This window comes from Physeter macrocephalus, chromosome 17 (assembly GCF_002837175.3).
Source record: "Physeter macrocephalus isolate SW-GA chromosome 17, ASM283717v5, whole genome shotgun sequence".
NCBI classification, from domain to species: domain Eukaryota; kingdom Metazoa; phylum Chordata; class Mammalia; order Artiodactyla; family Physeteridae; genus Physeter; species Physeter macrocephalus.
This window is the reverse complement of record NC_041230.1, coordinates 47,149,257-47,161,013: the sequence shown is the minus strand read 5'-3', so window position 1 is coordinate 47,161,013 and position 11,757 is coordinate 47,149,257. Positions and strand designations below refer to the sequence as shown.

The 11,757-nt window shown below is 47.6% G+C and overlaps 1 protein-coding gene and 1 long non-coding RNA gene across 2 annotated transcripts in view; one reads left to right on the top strand and one right to left on the bottom strand.

Annotated features, from left to right (window-relative positions):
* The window catches only part of WWOX (WW domain containing oxidoreductase), an 818,391-nt gene that overhangs the window by 384,769 nt on the left and 421,865 nt on the right, over positions 1–11,757 (bottom strand).
* Positions 1,352–8,249, top strand: LOC114484022 (uncharacterized). The gene is made up of 6 exons (XR_003676479.1): positions 1,352–2,494; positions 4,486–4,689; positions 5,168–5,279; positions 5,746–5,804; positions 7,163–7,217; positions 7,575–8,249. It is a non-coding gene; the product is annotated as an uncharacterized lncRNA (long non-coding RNA).

Genomic DNA, 11,757 nt, shown 5'->3' with positions numbered 1-11,757 from the left:
TGGAAGGTGTAAAATTCACCACCCGAAGTTGGGCTTGGTCACGTAACTGGCTTTGGCCAGTGAAATGTGAATGAAAGTGATGGGCTATGCTAACCCCGAGGCTAGCCCTTCCAAGGCATCAGGAGCTACGGTCCCCACCACGGGAAGAATGTGTCCTAACTCACCACTTGCAGCCCGAGCTCCAGAGCGAAACTGGTGAGGCAGGGCCACTGTAGATGGACTAGCCACTCCATTTTGGGTGGTTAGTTACACAGCAATAGCGCAGAGTAGAGATGGGGTGGAAAAGACAAGTGTCAAGTGATATAAAAGTGAGCAGAGAGCAGCGCGGATAGGGCGGTAGAGGGGCAGACCTCAGAAGCATTCTTGAGAAAAGATTAAGATGCTCAAACCAGCATTTGTGGTCCCTGATCTCATAGTTACGCACCTTCACCGCACTCATTTAAAGAGACCAAAATAGAAAGACACCTGCCTCGTGGAGAATGAAGAATACTAGTACCGTTCAAGCCCAACGCCTCCAAGCAAGAAAAATACGCACAAGGCATCAACAAAAATCGCACCATAGCTCTATTCTGAACTGACAGCAGCGTCTTTTGGGAGGAGAACTTCAATTGTTGGGTATACATTTTGGACCAAAGAAAGAAAACTGGACATCTTGTGAGTTCTGGAAAATCATGGAAGCATCATTATTTGTTGCAGAGAAGTTGGTGAAATGTAGAAGAACTGGAAAGAAGGCCATTTAAAAGATTTCCCAAGATTATGGCGATTACTTCTTCCCTTTCAAATGGAGAGTATATTGAAGTTTCTTTTAAAAATTCATATGGGAGAATCACTCTATTGCAACGGTACGAGGGAAACTGTCAGACAACATTCCCAATTCAATATTATATTGCGCTTCAAGAAAAGATTTCCATATACTCTAGATTAAAAAAACCCTCATAAATAAATGATAATCCAGTGGCATGTTCTGAAAAATGAAAAAATAATTTTGTGTTTGCATTTTACTCCACGGAGGAAAATTTAATCTCTCTTTTAATACAGCATGTTTTATATAAACAGGTAAAAGATGTAACCTTATGAAAATTGATTTTTTACATGCTTAAAAATGTCCCTTGCGGTATTTATCTAGGCATTTTCCATCCGAGAGTATAAAGGCATCACACGTTGATAACGTCACCATGTGGGGTTAAAAGCAAATGCAGTTATTCTGATTTGATTTGACAAAATTTTTCTTCATAGTGCTAAGAATAATCAAGACGAGACAGCGGTGTTCGCAGTGTGCTGTCCATTATCAAGGTTATGTTTTCAAAATGGCATCATCATCTGCAACAGTGCCAAGCACAAGGTAGGTGCTTCCTAAATGTTTGTCAAATGCAAGACTTAAGGGAAGCAATGGAGAAAAATTAAATGCCCTGGTCCAAAGCAAAGTTGACATCACAGGATATTAGGATGGGGTAAAAATCAGACCATCTGGGTCTGCCATCAATGCAGAAATCCTCTTGGTTTTCCGAGCAACCCTTGTTGAGTATCGGATTTAAAACTGACACCACACCCTCAGGACATCTCATATCGTGGAGACCAGCCTATTATAGTCTACTGTCCTCTAAACAAATATCTCCTAAATACCCATTTTAGGAATCCCAAGGAAAACAAAACCAAACCAGTTCTGCTGTACTGTCTGTCTTCTCCTCCAGGGGCAGACCTGGTGGAGAGATGACTTCTCATCCCTGCTGAAAAGAGGCTTCGGGACTGCAGTTAACTTAAAAGTCTTTTCTTCAAAATCTTCCTGCTTTAACCTGAAGCCTTTAGGTGGCAGCTTTTGAAAGCAGATCTGGCCCTGAGACTCCGCTGGCTTCTTTGCCACCCCCGGGGAGGCAGCTATCACAGACAGCCCGAGGTGGGATTCCAGTTTCAGAGGGCTGGTGGGCATTAACTGGCAGCAAAAAGGAGCGAGGGCACCTCAGGATGTGGTGGACAAACTCCACCGAGACTCCACACAATGCCTGCCTGTTGTTTACACCTCTGGGTACTTCCCTCCCTCTGCGTACGGGCAGGACCAGTGATGTGCTTCTACCCAGTAGAATACAGCAAAGGCGACTGGATGCCACTCCTGCGATTACATTATGTTATGTAAGACTTGCTCTAGAGTCTTGCTGCCCTCCTGGGAAAGCCAATATGCTAAGGAACTGCAGATGGCCTTGAGGAACTGAGGGTAGCCTCTAGGAGATGAGGGAAGGCCTCCAGCCAAGACCCAACAGGCAGCAAGAAGCCAGGGGCCCGGAGACAGACAGCTGAGTGAAAACAAAGTCTGCCAGTAATCAGACTTGGTGACCTTGGAGGTGTGGAGGCGACTTTGGAAGCTGATTCTTCCCCAGTGAAGCTCCTCTATGGGAAAACGGCCTGGCTGACACCTGACTGCAGCCTTGTGAGACCCTAAGCAGAGAAGCCAGCTAAGTCAGGCCCAGACTTCTAACCCACGGAAACTATGAGACAACAGGTATGTGTTGCGTTAAGCTGCAAAATCATAAGAACAGTAAGTCATGCCCAAGTAGAGAACTTGGAGTTCTCCTGCCAAGTGGAGGTCAAGAAGGAGCAAATGGTGTCGGGAGGACAGGAGGCACGAGGGCCCGACTTTCGAAAGCCTTGGGTAGAGACTGTGTTTTAGGAAAACGCATCAGACGTAGAGGACAGACGCGAGCGTGGAGAAATTAGAATCACAGGGGGCAACATCACCCTCCCATTTTTTTCACCAGGTAGGAGCTCGAAGTGGGTCAAAGCCCAGTAGAAAAACAAAAACAAAAGAAAAGAGCCAAGCATTTGACACCTAATTCGGTTTCAGGGTATCGGAGCATGTTTAAACTTTCAATATTATGCAATGTGCAGACATACCAAAGAGGTCATGAAAATAATCTATACATCTTTTAAATAATGATAAATAGAATGACAACACATCTGCCTACCGCTCAACTTAAGAAACAGAACTTGGCACGACCTCCCCTGCCTGACTCTAAGACATCACTCTCGTTTCACAGATGCCCGACCCCACCCCACCCCTGCACACCTGGGGAAGCAATGGTTCATATTGTGCATTTCTCCTTCACATGCTTTTCTTTATAGTTTTAGCACATAACCTTCTATTCCCCAATGATTTGTTTCATTTTGTCTATATTTTGAACTTTATATAAGTCGAATCATACTGCACATATTCTCTGGGTAACGGCTTTTTAAATTCCACATTATGTTTTCAAAATTCCTCTGTGTTGATGCAGGGTATGGCAATTCATTCACTTTCACTGCTCTCTAGTACTCTATGGTGGTATGACTATACCACCATCTATTTCCCCATTTTAGCACGGATGCCCTTTGGGGAGTTTTCAGTTTCCTACTATGAAAAGTAATGTGCCAGAAGCATTCTTGAACTTTTTCGAGTTCTCAAGAGTTCCTCAAAGGCATGTGCATAGAAGTAAAACTGCCTGGTATTAAGTATTACTTTACCAGGTCATGCCAAAATATTCGCCAAAAACGGCTTTATCAGTTTTCACTCTGAGAAGGGATGTCTGGCATTTCCCGTTACTCCATAACCTTGCCAACGCTTGGTATTGGCAGACTACCTAAATGTTTCCTCAGCAAGTGTGACATTGTTTTTCATTTTTGTTTTCGTTGCAATGCCTGCAGGATGCTGAGTAGGAACATGCTTTATAATAGAGTACTCTTAGCGGGATGTTCACGGTTATGAGACAGGAACTGCCCTTTAAAATCTGTGTATCAGGGGCTTCCCTGGTGGCGCAGTGGTTGCGCGTCCGCCTGCCGATGCAGGGGAACCGGGTTCGCGCCCCGGTCTGGGAGGATCCCACATGCCGCGGAGCGGCTGGGCCCGTGAGCCGTGGCCGCTGAGCCTGCGCGTCCGGAGCCTGCGCTCCGCAACGGGAGAGGCCACAGCAGAGGGAAGCCCGCATACCACAAAAAAAAAAAAAAAAAAATCTGTGTATCAGGTTGACAAAATGAGACATAAGCCAAGGAAAAGTTATTAATTCAGATAAAACAATGCATCTTGTGTGTGTGTGTGTGTGTGTGTGTGTGTGTGTGTGTATAAAATGGGAAATTTCACAAAATTACATAAGACTGATCCTGGCTCCCAAGAGCACTGGCAGCATGACCTTGAGTGAGTCATTTACCTTTCTAAGCCATAACTGGCACATAAAAATCTATCTACATTTTTTTTAACTGATACAAAAAGAAAAGATTCCCTGTGTTCCTAACACTTAGAAATTATCACTGCCTCTTTCTCCTCATGGGGTATTCAGAAATGTACGTTTCTCCTCTGCTTTGGCTATATACAGCTTTCCCAGCCCACTCAGACACAGAGAAAGGATCGATATTTCACGTCAAGCACAGACCTCAATTCTAAATTCAAAAAGCACAGGGCAGATGAATGAGCCCTCTGTTCAATGCCATCTCTTCAACAATGTATAACGTTTGCCTTCACAGGGCACCTTTTCACTTTCGGTGCCTTCTGCCTGAAACACTTTTCCTCTGGCTCTTTACACTGCTGGATCCTCCTCACCTGTGTAGCCTCGACTTCAATGTCACCCGGGCATTCCTTCTCGAGCCAGCCACCCTCCGTCCCTGACCTTCCTTCATTTCCCGCGCACGCCATGTCTGCTTGCTTCTCAACACGCATCACCACCAAAGGTATCTTATCTAGCCCTTGAATTGTTACTTGCCTGCCCCCCGCAACAAATGGCAGCTAAACTCCGCGAGGAGAGGCACCTGGTTTGCCTGACGGCTTCACCTCTGTGTCCTTATCACCTTGAACAACACCTGGCATCTAACAGGACGGGGGTAAATAAATAATTGTTGCATTACTTCACCTACACCGAGTTTCGGAAGGGACTCTGTGGTGGGCCTGGAGATTTATATGTGAGTTTATTTGTAAATAAAACACTGGGACTTCAGATCCCTAATCCAGCAGTCATTCTCTCCACCTCACTGCTTTCCCCTTGAGCCCGATGCCAAGGGGATCACTTTCTACCAAGTCAAACAGGAACGAACACAAGTCTTTCCTGGATCCTCACCCATTTCCCCTTTATTATAAGCATTCGCTAAAGAAACTATATGGAAATAAATCAACAAAAGACTCTATTTTCTTTATCTTTATATCCACTGATAGTTTTAGAGTTTTAATCTTGCCAGTAACCATCCCGTAAGCGTGTAAGGATGGAAATCATCTCATCATATTTGAAATTCAAAGAGGAAGCTCAGAGAACACCACATGACAAAAGGTACCGAAGGATATTTATGATTAAGGAAGATGATCAGTTAAAAGCAGGAGTCTGTCAATGAGGTTACATCATATCACGAATATGGTTTATTACCAACGCGCAAAGAGATGCCCTCTCTTTGGTCAATAAGGGAAGGATAAAAGGTTCAAGATAAGGAAGAGGCATTTTATAAATGAAAATGTTCACTAATGAAATTAGTATAGTTATTGCAGGAAGTGCTAATTTTCCTGCTCACTGAGAGTTTAATAAAAATGTTATGTCTGCTCTATAACTGTGATTAATCAGTGTGGTATTGAGAAATGCAGGGATTCTTTCTCAACAAGGCAATTTTCGAAATTTGAAAAGGTGTAAATTTCATGCAAATTGCTTCATAATCATATATGTACAAAATGGAGCCGACAAAATTGCAGTTAGGAAAGGAATCATTAACATCTAAGTTTTATTTTAAATCTTTTTTTTTTTCCAGCTGCTCCTGAAAAGGTATATTGCAAAAGAGAAGATATGACCAACTGAAAAAGCGTACAGGTAGGAATGCCAACAAAATGATAAACATTTTAAACAAACTCAAATGTGGATGTCAAATTTAAACAGCCATAGGAAACAGGAGGTTTTATAAAGGAAAACACTGCTTTGATGCAATGAAAACACACCCACTGGTTTTAATCACAAGAGAGAGGCAATGAAACACTTTGCTGTGTCTGACTCTTCTTGGTGGGAAACAGCACATCTTGGCTAAGGAAAATCACATTTCTGCGCACATGATTCCTTCTTAAAAAGTCCCAAGGCCTCTTGTAATTTTAAACAATGGTTTGCAAACCTGAGGGCTCCTCAGACAGACAAAGTGGCCTATTCAGTAACCCCTCCTGCCCCACTGCAATGGCTTATCTGGGACGCGCTCCCCTCCCCAATAAGGAACAAGCCTGAGAGGCTCACACAGGACATCCACTCCCATCTCCTGGAGTCTGCAGCCAGCACCAGCTGGGTAAATCCCAAACAGTTTATTCATCTGTTTATACAGCTAAGGGAAGGATAATAAGACCTCAAGTGTAAATATGTCAGTGTTAAGGTGATTAGACCCTTCAATGGACGGCCCTTAAAACTTGTAAGACACAAGCAGAAAACTAGCAGGAATACGGTGACAGGTCACTAACAGCCCATTGTTTCTGGAGTTTAAGAAGACGGAAGCCTATTCTTACGTTTTAGTATAGAACTTAGAAAGCAGTGGTTAGCAATTTTGGGCTAATAACTCACAGCGATTCTAAATGGACTAAGTACTGCCATGCTTCCTTGCATTGGGCGGATTTTTTTTTTCCGAGCAGGCATTTGGAGGGACAATGTCATGATAAGTGGGAGCCATTTTCCTCCCTTGTCTCATCCGGTACCTCATACATTTTCTAAAATTACAACTCTGCTCAAGGCAGTTATTATGCACAGTCGATGTTCTTCAGGAGAGTTTTTCAGAGGATGATTTTTGGTTAAAGTGGCCTATTTTAGGAACATCTGGTCACATGCATTAACGCACACTTCCGCATTCTGCACGGATTTTTACGACGGCGAGCATCCGCCCTGAGTGTCTCCCCCTTGGACAGCTTGTAAATAAGACAAAGGCTCCCGCTGCCTTGGATCCGCAGCGCAGTGAATGGGGCTGAGACTACGATTCCATTTATATGCTAAGATTCATAAACCTCGAGGGGCCCTGAACGAGCTGCTGGGAAACAAGGGCACTGGGTGCTCCTTTCTGTCCCATTAGCCACAGGAGGCCATACTCTGTCACTCCAGCCTGGTAATGGGCCCCGGGCAAGACCCACCCCTCCCCTCCCGCCCCACCCAGGGAGGGAGGGAGGCTCAGCTGAACTTTTCTGCTTTTCTTTCCCCTGACTCAGCCACGGAGAAGGCGTGCGCCGCCTGCAAGTTTCCACGGTCAGCGGGGAGCACCAGGTTGGTTCTCCTTTACCCTAGTTTTGCAGCAAAGGCCACTCTCTAAAAAATACATCAGTCTGGGCTGATGTACATCACCACTGGTGGCGCAGTGGTTGCGAGTCCGCCTGCCGATGCAGGGGACACGGGTTCGTGCCCCGGTCCGGGAAGATCCCACATGTCGCGGAGCTGCTGGGCCCGTGAGCCACGGCCACTGAGCCTGCGCGTCTGGAGCCCTGTGCTCCGCGACGGGAGAGGCCACAGCAGTGAGAGGCCCGCGTACCGCAAAAAAAACAAACAAACATCAGTCTGGGGTGGCGGGGAGCAGGGCTGGGCCCGGGGACTTCTGAGCACAGAACAAACCCCGCTTCTCGGCAGTGGATGAGGAAAGGCTCTGGGCGCCAGCACAGCCTTGTGAAAGGGGTCAGGAGACGGGGACTCCAATCCGGCCGCGGCCAGTCATGGAGGTGGGGCTTGCGATCATCCCTGGGGCCTCTCTGAACCTCAGTGTCTTCATCTGAAACCGGGCATGATGAGCTTACCTACCTCACGGGTGGGAGAGATGAACACCGAAAGTCTAAACTCAGCCTTGCGCCGGGCACACAGAAGGCCCACGGTAAGTGTGAGCTCTGCTGTGATAACTCCGGTAACTGCTACGATTTTAATGCAAAATATGACTGTCATCAATGCTGTTACCAACACCACTATTCAGAGATGTAACCCCTCTGATCTTCAATTCCCTCAGCTGTAAGGGGCAGACAATCGTGACCCCCTAGGACTGAGGAATAAAGCATGTGCCTGGTACATCGTTGGTACTCAGTTCATTGTCTGTCTCTACCTTTATGGCAGGAATTCTGGGAAGTAAAACTCACGAGCGCCATGAACATTCCCTTATTTGCTAACTGCACCATCGGTTATTGAGAACCACATCCCAAGAGGCGTTTGCCCACAGGAGGGAAGGGGGTGGGAGCCAGAGGCCGGGACCTCCAGCAGCTGCCCAGCACTCACATCTGCCCACAGCTGCTGGCTGACGAGAGCTTTGGCACGGGTGGCTTCTTTTTTTTTTTTTTTTTGCGGTACGCGGGCCTCTCACCGCTGTGGCCTCTCCCGTTGCGGAGCACAGGCTCCGGACGCGCAGGCTCAGAGGCCATGGCTCACCGGCCCAGCCTCTCCGCGGCATGTGGGATCCTCCCGGACCGGGGCACGAACCCGCGTCCCCGGCATCGGCAGGCGGACTCTCAGCCACTGCGCCACCAGGGAAGCCCCCGGGTGGCTCCTCTTGATCCTCAGAACCATCCTGAGACGGGGATACTCTTATGCCCCACATTTCACAGCGGAGGAAAAGGACAAACTACTATTCACCTTGCTTTGCAATAGCCTGTGAACAGTCAAATTCATCAGTAGGGTCTCTGTTGACTTTTACTGTGCAAACAAAGCATCCCCCAAAGCAGTGGCTTAAACAACAGCTGCTGGTTTTTAGCCCTTGATTCGGTGAGTCAGCAATTTGGGCTGGGCTCCGCTGGGCAGGTGTCCGCTCTCAGCCAGGCAGCGTCGTCCCAGGGGTCGGCTGGCTCTTGGTCGGAGCCAGGTGGCAGCACGGCTGTGGGCCTCTCACCACCCAGCAGGCCAGCCTGGGCTTGCGTGAGCCCAGAAGTGGAAGGTTCCAAGAGCAGTGAGTAGGGGTGCCCCAGTGCAGAAGCACTTTTCAAGCCTCCGATCGTGTCATGTTCAGGAATGCCCCCTGGCCAAAGCAGGACCCCTGAGGCCTGCTGATTCAAGGGGTGAAGAAACTGACTCCACCTTTTGAAGGGAGGTGTAGGACATCACAGGTAGGGGCACGTGTGCGGACAGAGGGGAAGGAATTGTGGCCATTTTTATAATCCACTGAAGGTATGAACTGGCGGCATCTGTGGACTTAATATCTCAACCAGGACACACTCAGAGATAGTTCCTAATTCCAAGGGATATTATTTGAATCAGATAACTAATCAATTCTCTTGGACAATTTACCATTACTTAACCCAAAGGCAGGTGGGCAGAAGAGACATAGCTCCCTAGAAGTTTTCTGGTTCCCAAAGTCTCTAAGTCTTCTTTCAATTGGGGGCGGGGGCGGGGGAAAAGCCTGTGCATGTGTGCTAGACACACAGTACGTCTGAACTCTCTTCTACGCTGGTATTGTTCTTTTTTTTTTTTTTTTTTTTTGGCATTAATGCTAGTCCGTTGTACTCTTGAACCACCCCACATCGCCTGAAAACTGCAACTGCTTCAATGATATTCAGAGCATTAAAAAGAAAGAAAGAAAGAAAAGGCAAATTTCAGAAGGGCAGCACTTACCCATTCACAGGAAAATAGGCTGAAAGGAAAGTATTGTCAGAGTGTTTTGCGAATGACATTTTCAGCCATATAAATTATGATTTATTTTCCCATGTAATCATCTTGATTGCAGACACCCTTTCGGAGAGATCGCACCGCTCTTGGCTAGCTCTTTCAAGCCTCACAAGACAACTTTCAAACCTGATTAGTATGTATGATGGGAAATCAGATACATTATATTTAGCTTGAAGTGCAGAGCGCCGTGGGTACAAAGAAAGAAAGATAGGGGGAGGGATAAAAGGGGGAAAAAAAAGAACATCTGTAATCCTTTTCAGAGGACTCGGTGTGCACACGAACCAGGGTAAAGAGAGGAGCCGGTGGGTGGAGTCTGGAGCCGGTGGGTGGAGTCTGCGCAAGCTCGCGATGTAATTAACCGATTGCGGATCATCTCCTTACCGGGCGGCTCTCAAGTTGCTAAACTGCGGGATGTGATGCCTCTGTACGCGGGACAGACTCACGCTTTTCTGTTACGACACTTAAGAGCTCATCACTCCCATCAACCTGGTCTCCCCAGTGTCAGGGGCTGTGATGCATGGTGGGCATGCTTACCCGCCCTTAGAGTGGAGCTGTCGCCTGGTCAGTGGGCACAGTGGCCTACAGGCAGGCTTGGCCTCAGCGTGGCCGCGTGACAAAGAGCTACGCTCCAAGTGCAGTGTGTAGATGTGGCCCAGCAGCGCCGAGACCAGGGTGAGTCAGGAGAGACGCCGGGGGCAAAAGGTCAGCTGTGACAAAAGCTGGGGGCCCAGCAAGCGCAGGATGGCACCTGCATGGAACCGGGGAGAGCGCGTCTCCTCCAACGGAGGATGCCGTAGGTGTCCGCTTGCTTTTGCCCTGGCCCTGACACCCTAGAAGCAACAAGATGGAAACACATAACTCCCTGGTGGCGGGGAATGGATCCGGAAGGTAATCAAAACCCTAGTTCTTATGTTAATAGAACACAGCTAGATTAGGAGCAGAATGAAGGATGTGCAGGGGGTTTGAGATAAAGTGAGATTTCTGAGGAATTCTGTGTGTGGCGGTGGGGGGGGGGGGAGTTCGAGGCAACACCCCCAGGTTCCTCAAGGCCCCGTATTCCTCTTCTCTGCCTTTTGCGCATCCACCATGGGAAAATGGGAGAAGTTTGTAATTTCCAGAGCGCCTGAATCAAAGCTAGGCGCTTTGATTCGATTACCATTTAACCTGACTTGACAACTCTATCCAGAGAAAAGGAAAGGAGAGGGACGTCAGCTGAGTGCCTACTGTATGCCCGAACAGGTATGAAAGTTGAACATCCTCTGACTGCTGCTTCACCATCACAGGAATCCTGAATGTTAACTGATTCTGGGTGGGGACACAGAGGCACAGGGAAGACGATGCGTTGAATCAGGCCGTAGGGGAGACCAAGCTTTTTCCACTCAGCTCTGTCTGCTGGCAACGGAAGACCCTGAGCTACATAATATCCCCCTTTCCCCGACCCCCATCCTACCAGGCTGGGGTCACAGGGGAAGGAAGGCAGGGCTGCCCACGATCCAACCTCTGAGTCCATCCGGGAGGCTCTACCCTAAGCTTCCTTTCTTTGTGTTTTATATCACCCTTTATTTAATGCTAAACTTTCTGCCTCTAAAAATGTCTCTGAAAAGATCTAGGCTTTGTTTTCTGTTATTAAAAAAAAAAAAAATGTGGCTTTTGTTGGTAGAATACTAAGCTGGTCCCTAAGGTTCCCGCCCCCAGTGAACACCTGGCCTTTCCCAGTTATTCAATCACTAGTCTAGGTACTGCTGTGAGGGAGTCTTGCAGATGTTAATTAAGCCTCCAGAGCAGTTGACCATCAGATAAGGAGACTATCCTCATTGGATGAGCCCTTTAAATTCGGGTCTAGATGTCAGAGTCAAGGACAATCAGAGAGGCTTGAAACATGAAGAAGATTCAAGGCGCAAGGCAGTCTCTATTAAGGGCTTTGCAGATGGTGGAGCCCTGTGACAAGAACATGGGTGGCCTCTCGGAGCTGGGAGTGTGCAGCCACCACCGACAGAGTGACGCAGTCCCCAGCCTTACAACCACAAGGGACAGAATTCTGCTCCCAACTGGAACGAACTTGGGAGTAGATTCTTCTCCAGGGCCTCCAGAAAGGAAAGCAGCCCCAGCCGGTACCTTGAATTTGTCCTTGTGAGACCCTGAGCAGAGAACCGCGTCACGCTGTGTCCAGACT